At 44.3% G+C, this 16,183-nt stretch overlaps 1 protein-coding gene and 1 long non-coding RNA gene across 12 annotated transcripts in view; one reads left to right on the top strand and one right to left on the bottom strand.

Annotated features, from left to right (window-relative positions):
- LOC103231678 (uncharacterized) overlaps positions 1–1,131 on the top strand; it is a 63,282-nt gene extending 62,151 nt beyond the window's left edge. The window contains exon 4 of the long non-coding RNA XR_005236376.2: positions 288–1,131. This is a non-coding gene — a long non-coding RNA (uncharacterized lncRNA). The remainder of the gene's footprint in view (positions 1–287) is intronic.
- ADGRG2 (adhesion G protein-coupled receptor G2) overlaps positions 1–16,183 on the bottom strand; it is a 132,514-nt gene that overhangs the window by 57,341 nt on the left and 58,990 nt on the right. The gene's annotated exons all lie outside the window — the stretch shown is intronic.

Here is a 16,183-nt window from a genome sequence, read left to right as displayed (position 1 = left end):
CCAAGTCTAAAGCCTTAAACTAGAAGCTGAAAACCCCTGGTGGCAGATTGCATTTTCCATGAATGGCCACAGCAATATTTCTCATCTCACAAGTTCTTCCAAAACTTTGCCACTCTTCTGTCAAGAGGTGGAACCTATATCCCCTTCTCTTGATCCTGGATGGGCTTTGAGTAAGAGAACATGGTGCAAGTAACACTATTGGCTTCAGAGGATAGGTGACAAAAGGCAACAGAGCTTCTGCCTGCTTGCTCTCACTCTCTCTCTTTCTCCCTCTCTCTTATCCTTAGAACCCAGGCCATGTTGAGAGGCCACATGGGAACTGAGGTTCCTAGTCGTTAGCTTCCACTGAGCTCCCAGCCAACAGCCAGCAATAACTTGCCAGACATGTGCACGGGCCATCTTGGAAGCAGAGGATCCAGCCCTCAGCCAAGATGCCCCAGTTGACTCCACGTGGACCAGGAATGAGCCCTCCTGCTGAGCTCTGCCCAAGTTACAGATCTGTGAGCAAACTAAATGACAGCTGTATTCAGCTACCAAGCTTGGGGTGGTTTGTAACACAGAAATAGATAACTGGAATATCACCCGTGTCTTTCTTTCCAAACTTAGTTAACTGAGTCTGAGCTAAAGAGAATTCACAATATGTATCTTATACTGAATACCTACTATATTTGGGACATGATCACTAATAATCCTCACAATAGCCCTACAATAGGAAACAATCATCCTCATTTCACAGATAGAGAGTTTAATGGTAAGCCTGAACTCAAACTCAGATTTGTTTGACTTCAGAGCCCATACTTCTTTCACTAAGCTATACCATCTCCATTCACTCTATGCTGTCTGGCCACCTGAGAGGCTGTCTGTGAGTCTATCTCCTTATTAACCCATCATTCCTTCTACTTCCGTGATAATCAGCAAGGCTGAATGATAGCTCTCAGTTCTATGGGGTCTTTCCAGGAGAAGGGCCAAAAAGGAGTGGCTGATCACAAGGTCATCAGCACAAAAAGATGGTGGCCAAGCTAGAGTCCTGCATGGCACATGAGCCAGATGATCAAGTAATGAAAGCTATGCTAAGAAATGTAGGCTTTATTGTGTGGAGAAGGAGAAGCAGTAGAGGCTTTTTAAGGTACATTTCAGAACAATTATTATTTTTATATTTATTATATATTATTTATATATATATAAACCACAAATATATGTTACATATATACATATGTTTTTATGTCTATATATACACATATATACATTTTTATGAATATATATACATATGTATATACAACACATAAAATTTACCATCTTAACTTTTTTTGAGATGGAGTCTCACTCTGTTGCCCTAACTGGAGAGCAGTGGCACGATCTCGGCTCACTGCAACCTTCACCTCCCAGGTTCAAACAATTCTCAGCCTCCCTAGTAGCTGGGATTATAGACATCCGCCACCACGCTCGGCTAATTTTTGTATTTTTAGTAGAGACAGGGTTTCACCATACTGGCCCGGCTAGTTTTGAACTCCTGACCTCAGGTGATCTGCCTGCCTCGGCCTCCCAAAGTGCTGGGATTACAGGCATGAGCCACTGTGCCTGGCCTCATCTTAACCATTTTTAAGTGTACAGTTTGGTTGCATTAAGTATGTCCACATTTTTATGCAACCATCTCCACTTTCTCTCTTTAGAACTTCTGCATCTTCCCAAACCAAAACCCCATACCTGTTAAACAATAACTCCCCATTCTCTCCTCCCCCTTGCCCCTGTTCCTGATACAGAACAATATTTTTTATATAACTATGAAATAAATGAGGGAAATCTGAAGTGGGAAGGCCAGAGAGTAAGCTACAGGGGTAGATTGGGAAAGACACGATGAGGACTTGAACCCATGCTTGGGAAGCTGGCATGAAAAGAGAGGTTCAACAGATCCTTCTAAGGTAAAAGTGAGAGGATTTGGGGGGGGTCACTGGGATGTGGGAGTGAGGAATAAACAGGAATCGGCCTGCCAGCAGTTAATCTATCAAACTCCCACAGTCCACATGACCCTGTCCTGCACCCCTGAAGAAAGGAAGTGTGGCAGGTAGGTTAAGAGCTTAGACTCCAAAGACCAGGACAGCCTAGGTCCAAATTCTGGCTCTGCCATTTGCTAACTATGTAATTTTGACCACTTACTTAACCCATCTGCAATTCAGTTTCCCAGATGAAAAACAAGCATGAAGATATAATTATAATAGGACATACTTCATAGGTACTACTGTTAAAGTATCGAGAAGAATACACAGTAAATACTGCTCACGTCAGTAGTTAATACAATGACTGTATTAGTCCATTTTCATGCTCTGATAAAGACATACCCAAGATTGGGTAATTTATAAAGGAAAGAGGTTTAATTGACTCACATTTCCACATGGCTGGGGAGGCCTCACAATCATGGTGGAAGAGGAAGGAAGAGCAAAGGGACGCCTTACATGGCAGCGAGCAAAAGAGAGAGCCAAGTGAAAGGGGGAAATCCCTTATAAAAACATCAGATCCCATGAAACTTATTTGCTACCACAAGAACAGTATGGGGGAAACCGCTCCCGTGATTCAATTATCTCCTACCAGGTCCCTCCCACAACATGTAGGAACTATGGGAGCTGCAATTCAAGATGACATTTGGGTGGGAATACAGCCAAACCATATCAAGGACGCATTCTCTATTCTTCATTTTCCCAGTGACTTATCTAAAAATGATTTCTCCCTTCTTTGTGCAAGACTTCCACTCCAGTTTCTTTTCTCCTTATATTATTTGCTTCCAGTTTCTAAAATGTCCTTGGAATCACTATGAGAACATGGGAGGAGAGAGGCAGAGGGCTTCAGGAGATCTGATGACCATAACTTATGTTTTATAAGTTCTTGTACAAAGTCAAGAACAGGTGAAATTTCCAGGAAGAATGTAGAAGATACAGTTAATCACGATGTTATTGGGTTGCCCTTAAGTGGGATGCATGGTCTTCCTAGGGGGTCATAGGCTGGCTTCTAAAAAGTAACTAATTTTTTTCTGATTATAATCATAATGTGGTTTTATGTGGGAAGAATTCTAAGCCACAGAAAAATATAAGGAAAAACTTTAAAAGTACTCCTAATCTTACCACTCAAAGATAACGTTAGCTGGCTGCAAGGATCTTCAGAATTCTCTAGGCCAGTTGCAGAACTGAAACAACAAAATAGAGCCTTGGGAGATGTTAGCTTCATGTTTTATTTAGAAGTATTCACAGATAGAAAATTGAGCTCATTAGCATGCTAGTATGTGTAGTGGCTCCATAATGCATCACCTTCGCTAGACCAACTACGTTTCCCAAAATTCCCTTTCCTGCATGTTTCTAATTAATGCAGGGCAGAAGAGAGTTTCCTGTGGGAGATCTGGGCAGATGTGGGCAGCAGTCATTTTGTAGATCAGATAGGTTGTCAATGATCAGTTGCCTTATCTTATTAGGACCAGGGAGCTGCCGGGCCTGTAACTGCTCCACCTTCTCCTGGGTTTTCCTTCAGCTTCTTTGGTTCCTGGGCCATGTGTGTACTTTATGATGAAGGGCCTAGCTTCTGCAGGACATCCATACTGCCAAGGTCAAAAGCAACAAGAAGTGACGTGGGTCTCAGTCTGTTCTCATGGGCTACAATGCATGCTTCTGGTTTCCAGGTTGTTCTTGCTCTCCCTTATCTTACATTTATCCTTCCTTCCCAACTGCCTGTCCCATAGATGTCAAGTCCCAGCATCAGATGTGAAGATGAGAGCTTTATAGAGACTGTTTAACCAGCTCCCACAGTTGTATTAGGACAAATCCCTGTAGCAAATCCCTTTGTGTGTGTGTGTGTGTGTGTGTGTGCGCGCACGCACCTTAGTGGTTCTCCTTCTGTGATTGAATCCTGACTTACACGGTTTGAGATAGAAACCTTCTGAAGCAATTAAATGGTCTATAACTGTGCTGTCCAACATGGTAGCCATTAGCTACATATGGCTATTTAAATTTAAATTAATTAAAGTTAAACATAATTAGAATTTAGTACCCCAGTCAAGTTTCAAGTGCCCAATACTGTGGTCACATGTGGCTGATGGCCACTGTTTTGGGCAGCACAGATATAGAGCACTTCCATTATTGTAAAAAAAGAGTTCCATTAGCACTGGTCTATAGTGATAATTACTAGTATTTACTGAGTTCTCACCATGTGTCAGATGCATTACAGGCATTTATTTTACATGCATTAACTCGGGGGTCCTCAACCTCCAGGCCAGGGATTGATACTAGTCCATGGCCTGTTAGGAACCGGGCCACATAGCAGGAGGTGAGTGACAGGCGAGCATTACCACCTGAGCTCTGCCTCCTGGCAGATCAGCATCAGATTCTCATAGGAGAATCTGAACCCTATTGTGAACTGCACATGTGAGAGATCTAGGTTGTGCACTCCTTATAAGAATCTAGTGTCTGATGATCTGAGGTAAAACAGTTTCATCCTGAAACCATCCCTCCTTCTCCCGCGCCAACCCCCAGCTGGTGGAAAAATTGTCTTCCACCAAACCAGTCCTTGGTGCCAAAAAGGTTGGGGACCGCTGCATTAGCTCATTTAATCTGCCTATACCTATGGAACAGGAAGTGCTACTTTACATGTAAGAAAACTGAAACACAATGATTAAATGTCGTTAACATTTGACTGCAGAGCCTATGGTCTTAACCTATGCCACACTGTGAAGGTCTAGGTGGCCCGGCATGGCACAAAGGGAGTGGGTGGCTCTGGTGGCGCCTCCTGCCCTCAAATGACTCTCTGAGGTTTGGACATTAGGCATCTCAGTAGCAACCATAATGGATTCCTCTAGTTTTCTTAGATTATATGAACTTGGGTTCTTACATGATTGCAGCAAAGAAGGGATGCCTACACCACCCCATTCCACCTTCCAATGGCAGAATGAGATGCACCAACAATTCTGGCAAGAAGGGTCCCAGTCAGATGTATCAGTTAAGGCAATGCAAGCTGCTACAACAAACATGCCCTGAAATCTCAGGACCTTTAAAAAATGGAAGTTTATTTTCCAGGTACAGTTTAATCAGCAGCCTAGAGTGAAGGGGTGGGAGGCCAGGGAAGAGGAATGTCATTCAGGGACCCACATTGACAGAGGTACTGCTATCTTCAATATGAAGATTCCAAGTTTGCTCTGGAGAGTACCATCTGGCAGGCAAACAGGGAAAGAGAGAAAGTGATAGGAATCAAGTGGGAGATTTTTTTTTTGAGACAGAGTCTCACTCTGTCACCCAGGCTGGAGTGCAGTGGCACGATCTCGGTTCACTGCAACCTCCACCTCCCAGGTTCAAGCAATTCTCCTGCCTCAGTCTCCTGAGTAGCCAGGATTACAGGGTTGTACCACCACACCTGGCTAATTTTTGTATTTTTAGTAGAGACGGGGTTTCACCATGTTGGCCAGGCTTGTCTCGAACCCCTGACCTCAGGTGATCCGCTCTCCTTGGCCTCCCAAAGTGCTGAGATTACAGATGTGAGCCACAGCGCCTGGTGAGGTGGGAGATTTTTAATGGCCAGGCCTGGAGGTGGCACACATCACTTATACCCACGTCCATTGGCCAGCACTCAGTTACACCGCCACTTCTAACTACACGAGAGGTTGGGAAATGTAGCCTAGCTGTGTGCTGAGGAAGAAAAAGTAAAAGCTTTGGTGCCAGCCAGTGTCTGCCACATCAGATTTAATTTGAGTGCTGTAAAGTAATTAATACCCATTAAACTAAGGGTAGGACAAGATTAATGCTAAAATCACTCTCCCCAGCCACCATTTTCTCTCTTGTTCTTTGTCATGATATTGACAAGGTCAAAAGTCAGGCAGTCAGTATGAACCCGAGGAGGAGAAGTCCTTGCCACTTTGAGGCTGAATATAAACAACCCCTTCTTTGTGACTCACCCTATCAGCTTTGCTCCTAGCGAATGTTCATGTCGTGGTTCTTCTGGGACCCTTGAGAGTGGGACTCCCATGTGAGGAACTAGTTCTGTAAACAATTACGTGCTAATAAAAAACCATTAAGAAAGTTAGAATTAGGCATAGTCCTGCTGCATAGAAATCCTACTTAGTTGGAAAAATTGTATGTTTAAGTTGCCTGTGTTCTGAAGCCATGTTAACCCTTAACCTTCAGAAAATCCTTAGCCAGCCTTTATACATTGGTAGCTCCTGTTCTAATAATGTCTTCTCCTCATATTTTCTTTGGCTTGTCATGAGCTTTGAAAGTCTGATCTGAGATCGCTCACTTTTAATAATCTGTAACTCTGACTTGGTAATCTCCTACATATGAATAAAATGCCTGTGTTCATTTATTTCTAATGAATAATTGAACACGCCTGCTGAGTCAAGCCTTAAATGTGATTAAGGGACTGGGCTCTCCAGGGAGACTGACTTGGGTTCAGATCCTGGCTCTGCCTTGAGTAAGTTTCTAACATTTCTCTGCTTGTATTTCTCCTTATCTGTAAAATGGGAGTGATTACTTTGAATGAAATTATATTACATTTATCAAGCATTTTATCACAGTTTCCACAATAAGGTGTAATTATTATTAATTCAGACTATATGATTCTGTGTCCTTGGATAAAGTTTACCATTATATAATAAACTACTTTTTTCACTTAATGCAAGCAATGTGCTATCAGTAATTTGTAGACGGCATTTTTAAAAATCATGAAGATGGTTTCTTCCAGGATTTGCATGCATGAGATATCCATTCTGACTATAAAACATTCTTATCTATTCACTAACACTAGGTTAGCGAGAATGTCTGTTAGAACACTGTGTTCATCCAATTCAAGTTGCCATAGTTTAGGATCATCATAGGAAGGCACCTCCTGGAAAGACCATGGGGTTCCATCCCTTCGTATTACACATCAGGAAACTGAAGTTCGTAGAAATCCACTTCAGAGGTAAAGGAGACTTGAAGATGACCTGTGCAATACTGTTCATTTTGCAAAGGTAGTCATTTAGATCGTACTTTCATCGTTTCAAAACTTGCTTATTTATCCACAATAGGCTGCACACAAAAAAAATTAGAGTGTGAGGCTGAGGCTGGGTGCGATGACTCATGCCTGTAATCGCGGTGCTTTGGGAGGCTGAGGCAGGTGGATCACTTGAGCCCAGGAGTCTGAGACAAGCCTGGGCAACATGAAGAGACTTCATCGCTACTAAAAATGTTAAAATGAGCTGGGTGTGGTGGTACATGCCTATAGTCCAAGCTACTAGGGAGGCTGAGGTGGGAGGTGCACTTGAGCCCAGCAGTTAGAGACTGCAGTGAGCTACGATTGCACCACTGCATTCCAGCCTGGGTGACAGAGCGAGACCCTGTCTCTAAAAAATAAAAATAAAATAAAAATAGAGTATAATGTTTGCACCGTTTGGGATTATATTAATACTGGTTTTCTACTGCTGATCGCAAACACTGGATACTGTCATATATGTTTTTACTCGACACCAAAAATGAGAACAATCTTACTTAAATAAATTGTGTAAAAGCATCTTTTAGGGCTTGGAGTTTACTGGAAGAAAAGAATTACAAAATAGGTCATGGGTGGGGAAAATACCAGATACCAAAATAGTCCAACCCCTTCAGTCTACAAGTGAGGAAACACAAGCTCAGAAATGTGAAGTCATTTGCCAAAGTTTATTCTTTTAATCCCATTTTTGAAGGCCTACTCTGTGCCAGGCACGGGGGTTATAGCAGGGAATAAAACAAAGTCCCTGGCCTCAAAGAGAGCTTATATTCTACTCATATTATGCAACTCACTTCAAAGTTTAAAACTCTACTTTGAAAATATCCTGTAACTGAAAACTTCTCACTAATTCAAACCCATCTCCTTCTGCCTGTGTACACCAAAACCCAGAATTTGTTAGACTTCACTGTGAATCCAAATCTGTGTAATATTAAATCATATTTCAAGTTAGGAGCAAGGCAAAAATGTCTACATAATTGAAAGACAACAAAGCTATGCGTTCAATTCCTGTTCATCCAATTAATCAGATAATTATAAGCAATTCTAATTTATACACTACAGCAAAATTACTGCCATTTTATATCTTTATCTCTTCTTTAAATTAAAAAACTCTATGCTGTACTAAATACTATAGAGTAACTTTTACCTTATGCTCTGTTCATTTCTAAAAGAAAAGTAACAAAAGGGTATAGGTCACGCCTAACACAGATGTTAAAGACTAACACAACTGCCACAAACATCATTGCAAAAGTATCTCTAACTTACCTTGATTTTTTTTTATAGCCCTGTGATCTTATAAACGTGAGGCCTCTTGGCAAGATCAATGTGTTTCTTGTTATTTCTTGAACTAAGGATGTACCCACTTTTAAGGTGCATTTAAGGTGCATTTCAACAGCGTGTTCTCTTGGAATATCAACTTAATCCCTAATAGGTTAAATCAGCAGAACTGTTGCTTTATGCCTTAGATCACTCTGTATCTTTTTTTTTTTTTTTTTTTTGAGACGGAGTCTCACTCTGTCACCCAGGCTGGAGTGCAGTGGCGCCATCCCGGCTCACTGCAAGCTCTGCCTCCCGGGTTCATGCCATTCTCCTGCCTCAGCCTCCCGAGTAGCTGGACTATAGGTGCCCACCACCATGCCCAGCTAATTTTTTTTGTATTTTTACGAGAGACGGGGTTTCACCATGTTAGCCAGGATGGTCTCCATCTCCTGACCTCGTGATCCGCCCACCTTGGCCTCCCAAAGTGCTGGGATTACAGGCGTAAGCCACCACACCCGGGCTGATCACTTTTATCTTTATACAGTGCTTTGAGGATATAAATTCATCCCAGGATGAACAAATCATGCAAAGTTGTGTAAAAACCATTTTCAAGTCAGGCACAGTGATGTGCATCTGTAATCCCAGCTACTCAGGAGGTCAAGATGGGAGGATGGCTTGAGCCCAGGAGTTCGAGGTTGCAGTGAGCCATGATTGTTGTGCCTGTGAATAGGCACCGCATTCCAGCCTGGGCAACACAGTGAGCCCCAGGTTCTAAAACAACAACAGCAACAACAAGAAAACCATTTTTAATGCTTCAGGACTAAATATTGGGGAAGTGGTTAAGAACACGAGTTCTAGAATCTCACCACCTCTGCTTTCCAGCTGTTTGAATTTGGAAGTTACCCAAACTGTCCAAGCCAAAAATTAGCGCTTTCTGGATCTTGGTACTGTTTCTTTCTGGATAACCTAGAAAGCCACTCCATTGCTTTGAGCTTCAGTTTTCTCTTCAGCAAAGTGAGGATAACACAAACTTTTCTGCTAACCTCAAGGGGACACAGGGAGATGATGTATGCCAAGGTGCTTTGTCAACCGCAAAGACCTACAGGAATGTCCAGTTGTGTTGCTGCTGCTCTTGTTCATCTTTAGTACTAGTACTATGTATGAAGTAGTACTAAAGAATCTGTCTTTAGTACCAGTACTATGTAGTAGTACTAAGGAATCTGTATTTAGTGCCAATACTATGTAGTAGTACTAAAGAATCTGTTTTAGTATACATGGTACTGGTACTAAAGACACTATGAAGAAGGCCAGGCACGGTGGCTCATGCCTGTAATCCCAGCACTTTGGGAGGCTGAGGTAGGTGGACCACTTGAGGTCAAGAGTTCGAGACCAGTCTGGCCAACATGGCAAAACCCTGTCTCTACTAAAAATTAAAAATTAGCCAGGCATGGTGGCACGAGCCTGTAATCCCAGTTACTTGGGAGGCTGAGGTGGGAGAATTGCTTGAAGCCGGGAAGCGGAGGTTGCAGTGAGCCGAGATCATACCACTGCACTCCAGCCCGGGCAACAGAGCGAGACTCTGTCTCAGAAAATAAGTAAGTAAGTAAGATACTATGAAGAGACACTCGGATTCTTCAATGAAGAGCAAGGCAAGGACAGCAATAACAACTTGGGGATTTGCCAGTCGGCAAGAGCCACATCTAGAGCTTTTATCCATTTTGAAATCAAGAGATTACTGACTTCGTTATAACTTTAAAAGCCTTTGAAATTGCCTCACGTAATAAATGTAGTTCGAAAAAATATGACTTATAAATTGTTTCCAATTTCACATTAGGAACTTTGAACAGGAGAACAGCCTTAAAATGGGATTGCAGAGGTGAGTGGTTCTCGGTTCTGCTAGCATCGCTTGGGGTACTTTGAAGAACCCCAATATCCAGGCTGTACCCCCACACCAATAATGTCAGAATCTCTGGGGGTAGGAGGCAGGTATTCTTTTCTTTTCTCTTTTTTTTTTTTTTTGAGATGGAGTCTTGCTCTGTCGCCCAGGCTGGAGTGCAGTGGCACAATCTCAGCTCACTGCAACCTCTGCTCCCAGGTTCAAGCAATTCTCCTGCCTCAGGTTCCTGAATAGCTAGGATTACAGGCACCCACCACCACGCCCCGCAAATTTTTATATTTTTAGTAGAGATGGGGTTTCAGCATGTTGGCCAGGCTGGTCTCAAACTCCTGACCTCAAATGATCCACCCGCATCAGCCTCCCAAAGTGCTGGGTTTACAGGCGTGAGCCACCACACCCGGCCGAGGCAGGTGTTCTTAAATTCTCCCAGGTGATTCCAATGTGCAGCCAAATGTGAGAACCTGGCATAAATAATCAGCAACTCAGATATCACCCAAGGATTTCCAGAATGACATCATGTTCGAGGATCCCTGGTATTCCAGGACAATGAATGAAGAATCTGGAGATGGTTCCTTCTGGCTGATTGAACTCACAGAATGTCAGACTGTGAAGGAATCTTAATGGGGAATCAGTTGAGCCCCTTCCTCATATGGAGGAGGGGAAACACATTCTTCAAGGGTAATCCTAGCCAAGGTACAGCCACCTCACTGAAGTCTATGCAGAAGTTTGGAGTAGTTTACGCTGTATCAGAACTCACTGGGTTTGGATGAGCCTAGTATTGCTGATGTAAGCTGAGGGGGGGCCCACTTTTTGGAATATCTCTAGGATCACAAATCAAAATCAATTAGACAACCACAGTTTACTGAGTACTTACTATGTGCTAGACAATATGGAGCCTACACAGAGAGAAAAGATGTCACCATTACCCTCAAGGACCTGAATGATGTCTCTACGTAGCTGAAAAGATAAAACCTGGAGGAGGATCAGAGTTCAGGATATGATGATGATCTCCCACAATTCCTAGTGGAGTGCCCTGACACACCATTCTGTGTTCGATATATATTCATTTTAGAGCAAGTTTAAAATTTATAGATATAATTTAGATGTAGAAACAATAGCACCAAAAACACACCAAAAATTCCTGAGCTGCCTTTGATATCTAGGGTGGCTCCCTTTTGTTTCAGAGCCTTCACTCGAGAAATATAGGAAAGAGATCCTTAAGTCTGACGATTTAAGGTAGCTTTGTCTCTTTTGCTCTAAAATGGTCTCTAGTTAACCCAATGACTTGTGAATAAATGCACAATCTTTGTCCGCCCTCCTCTTCCTTCTGGTAGTCAAGATGGCGCCTGGGCTGAGAATGGTGTGCTGGTGCCTTTCTGGCAGTAGGGAGAAGGGGCCTGGGTCTGTGAGCTCACCCGGTGCTGAGCCCTGAGTTCTCAATGGCCTCTCCAGAGAGCTGCCTCATCCTGTAGGACTCCTGGGTACCCAACTGGTGTCCACTGCTGAAGGCTGTGTCCAGTGGGCCCATGGTCTAGTCTTCAGAATCCCATCCACGCCTGGGGGTCCTTCTCCTGCTGATACAGCTCCCTTGAGTTCTCACCACTGAGTGTCTGTCTCATCCTCCATCTGACCCCTGGCCTAGGCTGTCCACACCATAGTCTTTGCAGCTCTGTCCCCACCCCTGGATCTCATCACAGCTACCCACTAGGAACATGAGGGTATTTTAGAGTCCCTACTCTGCCACATGAGAGCTGAGAGAGACTTGGAGGGGACATCATCTCCAAGGGGAAACAGTTTTGCAGCTCTGCAACTGCCCTGTGTGAGGAGTCCTTACCCCGAGTTCTAAGTGGAGAGTGGGACACAATGCCCTCTGCTTTCAGTTTCCCCTGCCACCTATCTATGATAGACTCTCCATCACTCCCCATCACCACTTCCACCTGCTAGGGAAAGAGTCAGGGTCCAACAGACATGGCCTCATGCCTGGGTGCGGGGAGTAAGATTTGGCAGGGGTCAGAGGGGGTTGTGAGATTGGCTGAGTATCAGATCAGTGCCATGGTAAGCATTTATAACCTCACTTGTACAGACAGGGGATTGAGAGAGAATGAGGAGACCAGGACAGGGTCTGGTATTAGAGGACAAAATGAAACAGGACAGGTCTCCTGCCTCTCAGGAGCATGTAGCCCACCTCCTGCAGCTCTACCGACCTCCTCGCAAGGAAGACCAAGGACTCAGAAGGACACAGCACAAGAGGATAGGAGGAAATCAGACAGCCAGGCCTCAGAGAGGGGAATTATAGAGGGACTCATCACTGGAAATGCCTGTAGCACAGAAAGATCTAGACCCAGCCCAGAGAGAAAGTTGGGGATTGTAGCTCATGAGATCACTAAACTGGCTCAAATGTGTAATTGTTTCCAAATGAGGAAGACAACTCTGCAAGAATGAAATTATAACCATCTTCCACTATTATGTCATCTGCCCCTCTGGAAAATAGAATAGCTGTACCTAAAAGAAGACCTCCTTCAAAGACTTAAAAAAAAAAAAAAAAAAAAAAAAAAAAGGCATTGGTACCGCCCAGGAGAGCTGGAGGCTGGAAGTAAGTATAGTTACCTGCCAAAACTCATTCCGGTTTCTGGTAGACCAAGAATGAGCCCCTCAAATGTCACCCAATCACACAACTGAAAGTGTTAAGGTCCATGGGCTCTCTCTGTTGGCTAGTGGCCTAACAAGAGAGTGTCATCCCACCTCTCCCTGCCGTCAAGAGCTACTGAGTCACCTCTCAGGCTTCCAGGGTGAAGCTACTGTGTTTACAGTCCAGATCTCCCAGAGCCCCGGGCGGGGAAAGCTGCCGCTCTCTAACAGCTCACCCCAGGCTCCCTCTCCACTGCCCGAGCCCTGCACCTCAGTGACATGCTCATTCAGTCCTCAGACACTTCCTGAGGGTGGCCTGGGCTACAGATTCTGATGGGGAGTCTTCCTAGCTATGTGACCTCTAGGCAAACGCCTTCGTTTGACAGTTTCTTCATCTGTAAACCAAGATGAAAACTACCCACCGGAAAGAAGTTTTGTAAGGATTAAATGAGATAATGTGTGTAAAGCACCTGGAAGAGTGGCCCTGAGCAGGCTCTCAGTGCCCATCAGCTTCCTTCCCGTGAGTTCGCCACCCACCTGGTCAACCCTTTGTTTGGCACTGACTGCACACTGCAAGGACTCACGTAAAAAGGAAGCCCGTAATGAGTGTCACACAAAGTGGTATCCCCAGGTATGAATGGATAAAGAGAAGCAAAAACTGGGGAGAGGGGTTTAATTCTTCTGAGGTCAGGGCAGGTTTTCTAGAGGTAGTAAGATTTGGCCTCAACTTTGGAAGGGGAGTTTCCCAATGGGGAGGGTCCCCAGAAGCAGAGTGGGGGAATATGCGAGTGAGACAGACAAGGGGGTAAATGTGGAAATGGGCACATTCATGAGCAGATGAGTATTATGGGGTACAATGCAACTGGGGAACTCTGGGAGATGACACAGAACACACCTGAGTGTGGTCCCACCAAGGGACAAGGAAGCTGGCATATTTAAATTCCAACTCCCATTACTCACTGGGGCTGTTCTCTCCCCGGCACTTCTGGTTTGTCCTGCGCATGGGCCAAGCACACTCCCATGGGCATAGATGATTCTCAGGGAGACACGAAAGCCATCAGCATCCACAGGAACTGTCTGCAGGTGACCCCTGGGGTGGGCCAAGGGGATACAGGCAGGGCACCAACAGCATCTGCTATAGGTGGTTTAGCATCAAACGAATCCACAGATCTGGCCACAGGCCATATGTGAGGACCCTAAAGCACTGACTCACACTTTTAGACTTAGTTATAGTTTGTATTGTTCTCATGTGTCATAGTCATGGCCCTCCAACTGCAGTGTAAACTCCCTGGAGTCAGAGACGATGTTCTCAGCGGCCAGTACTGCTGGGCACACAGCAGGCAATCATTATTGCACACTTGATAACCCAATGAAGAAGTGGCAGGTCAGTCCCCTTGGCCTTCGAAAACCAGGCCCAAGCCATCCTGAACGAAAAGAACCCCTGCCCCAGTCCAAAGCTATTGGGGGAGGTGGTGCCTCTGAGCCACCTGGGTGATCCAGAACAACACTGATTCTCACAATTATGGATTCCATCTTTATTTTTAATCTACAGATTCACAACTACCAAGCAACTGAGCCTAGCATAGCAGAGAGGTTAAGAATGTGAAAAGGCACCATAGTATAGAGGTCCAACGTACAGGCTTTGGAGCCAGATGGCCTGAATTTGAATTGTAACTCTGCAACCTCTTAATTATTTGACCTAAGGCAAGTTGCTTACCTCCTCTGTGCCTCAATTTCCTCACCGGTAAAATGAGCTCATAATAGTGCCTTTTTCAAGGGGTTATATAGTGGGCTTTAAATGAGTTAGCCATTTGTAAGGGCTTAGAACAGTGGCCGGCACGTGGTGAGTGCTATCAAGGTGATTGTTCAGTAACATGAGCAGGGCATGGTGGCTCATGTCTGTAATCCCAGAACTTTGGGAAGCAAGGTGGGAGCATCGCTTGAGCCCAGGAATTTGAGACCACTCTGGGCAATATAGTGATACCCCATCTCTACAAAAAATTTAAAAAAATTAGTTGGGCGTGGTGGTGTTGCCTGTAGTCCCAGCTTCTCCGGAGACTGAGGTGGAAGGATCACTTGAGCCCGGGAGGTTGAGACTGCAGTGAGCTGAGATCGCGCACTCAAGTCTGGGCGACAACAAGATCCTGTCTCCAAAAAAAAAAAAAAAAAAAAAAAAAAAAAAAGAAAGAAAGAAAGAAAAAGAAAGAAAAATAAAACAAAAACAAACTAAATACATAACATGAATAAACACTCTTACTGGGCGTTCTGAGAGACAGGTGATGCCAGTGCTACTTATCTGCCACACTTTGGGAACCACTGCTTTAAGAAATCAATTCATCAGAGATCTGGAGCAAGAAATGCAGTCAGCTGCCTTTAGTGATCACTCAGCTTTTCCCTACTTAGGTTTGTTTCAGAGCCATGCACTTTCCTATTTACCTGCCCCTGTTGTTGGCATTTTAAAACATAATTTTTCAAAAAGACATATTTCTAACAAACAGCTTTCATTTGGATGAGTTTTTTCCCTTGTGTTCCACTTTCCTGCCTCATCTACCCCTGTGGTGGAAAAAGCACCGAAACGTGAGACTGAAGATCTAGCATCTAGTCTGGGCTCCGCCACTTCCTAACCAATAACCTCCCTGGGGACATTTACTCATCAGTAAAGTGGGGACTCTTGAGTTTTGCCCTGCCAAGCCCACAGTAATGTTTCAGTGCCCTAAGGAGATGATGCGTGTGAGAATAGTTTAGATTTTATTTTATTTTTTGTTTGAGAGTCTCGCTCTGTCACCCAGGCTGTAGTACAGTGGCATGATCTCAGCTCACTGAAGCCTTGACCTCCTGGGCTCAAGCGACCCTCCCACCTCTGCCTGCTGAGTAGCTAGGACCATAGGCACGCCACCACCCAGCTAATTTTTTTTTTTTTGGCAGAGACAGGGTCTCCCCATGTTGCCCAGGCTGGGCTCAAGCGATCCACCCACCTTGGCCTCCCAAAGTGCTAGGATATATATATATATATATATATATATATATATATATATATATATATATATATATCAGGAAGGGATTTCTCTCTCCATTTCTGTCTTCCACCAGTTGTGTAGGCAGTGATTCTCAAAGTGTAGTCCCTAGACTATATCATCAGCATCACCTGGGAGCTTGTTAGAGCTGTCAATTCCTCAGTCCCACCCCAGACCCACTGAAGCACAAATTCTGGGGATGGGGCCTAGTGAACGGTACCTCCATAAGCCCTCCAGGGGATTCTGATGCATGCTCAAGTTTCATAACTTGGTTTTGTGGTTACAAGCACAAAATCTAGAGGCTGACTACTGGGTTCAAATTCCAGCTCTGCGCTTCTTAAGGGCTAACAGCCTTGGGCAAGTTACTTACCTCTCTGAGCCTCAGCTTCCTGAT

This window comes from Chlorocebus sabaeus, chromosome X (genome assembly GCF_047675955.1).
Source record: "Chlorocebus sabaeus isolate Y175 chromosome X, mChlSab1.0.hap1, whole genome shotgun sequence".
In the NCBI taxonomy this organism is placed as follows: domain Eukaryota; kingdom Metazoa; phylum Chordata; class Mammalia; order Primates; family Cercopithecidae; genus Chlorocebus; species Chlorocebus sabaeus.
Note: the sequence above shows the minus strand (reverse complement) of the source record. Positions and strands in the feature narration are given on the sequence as shown.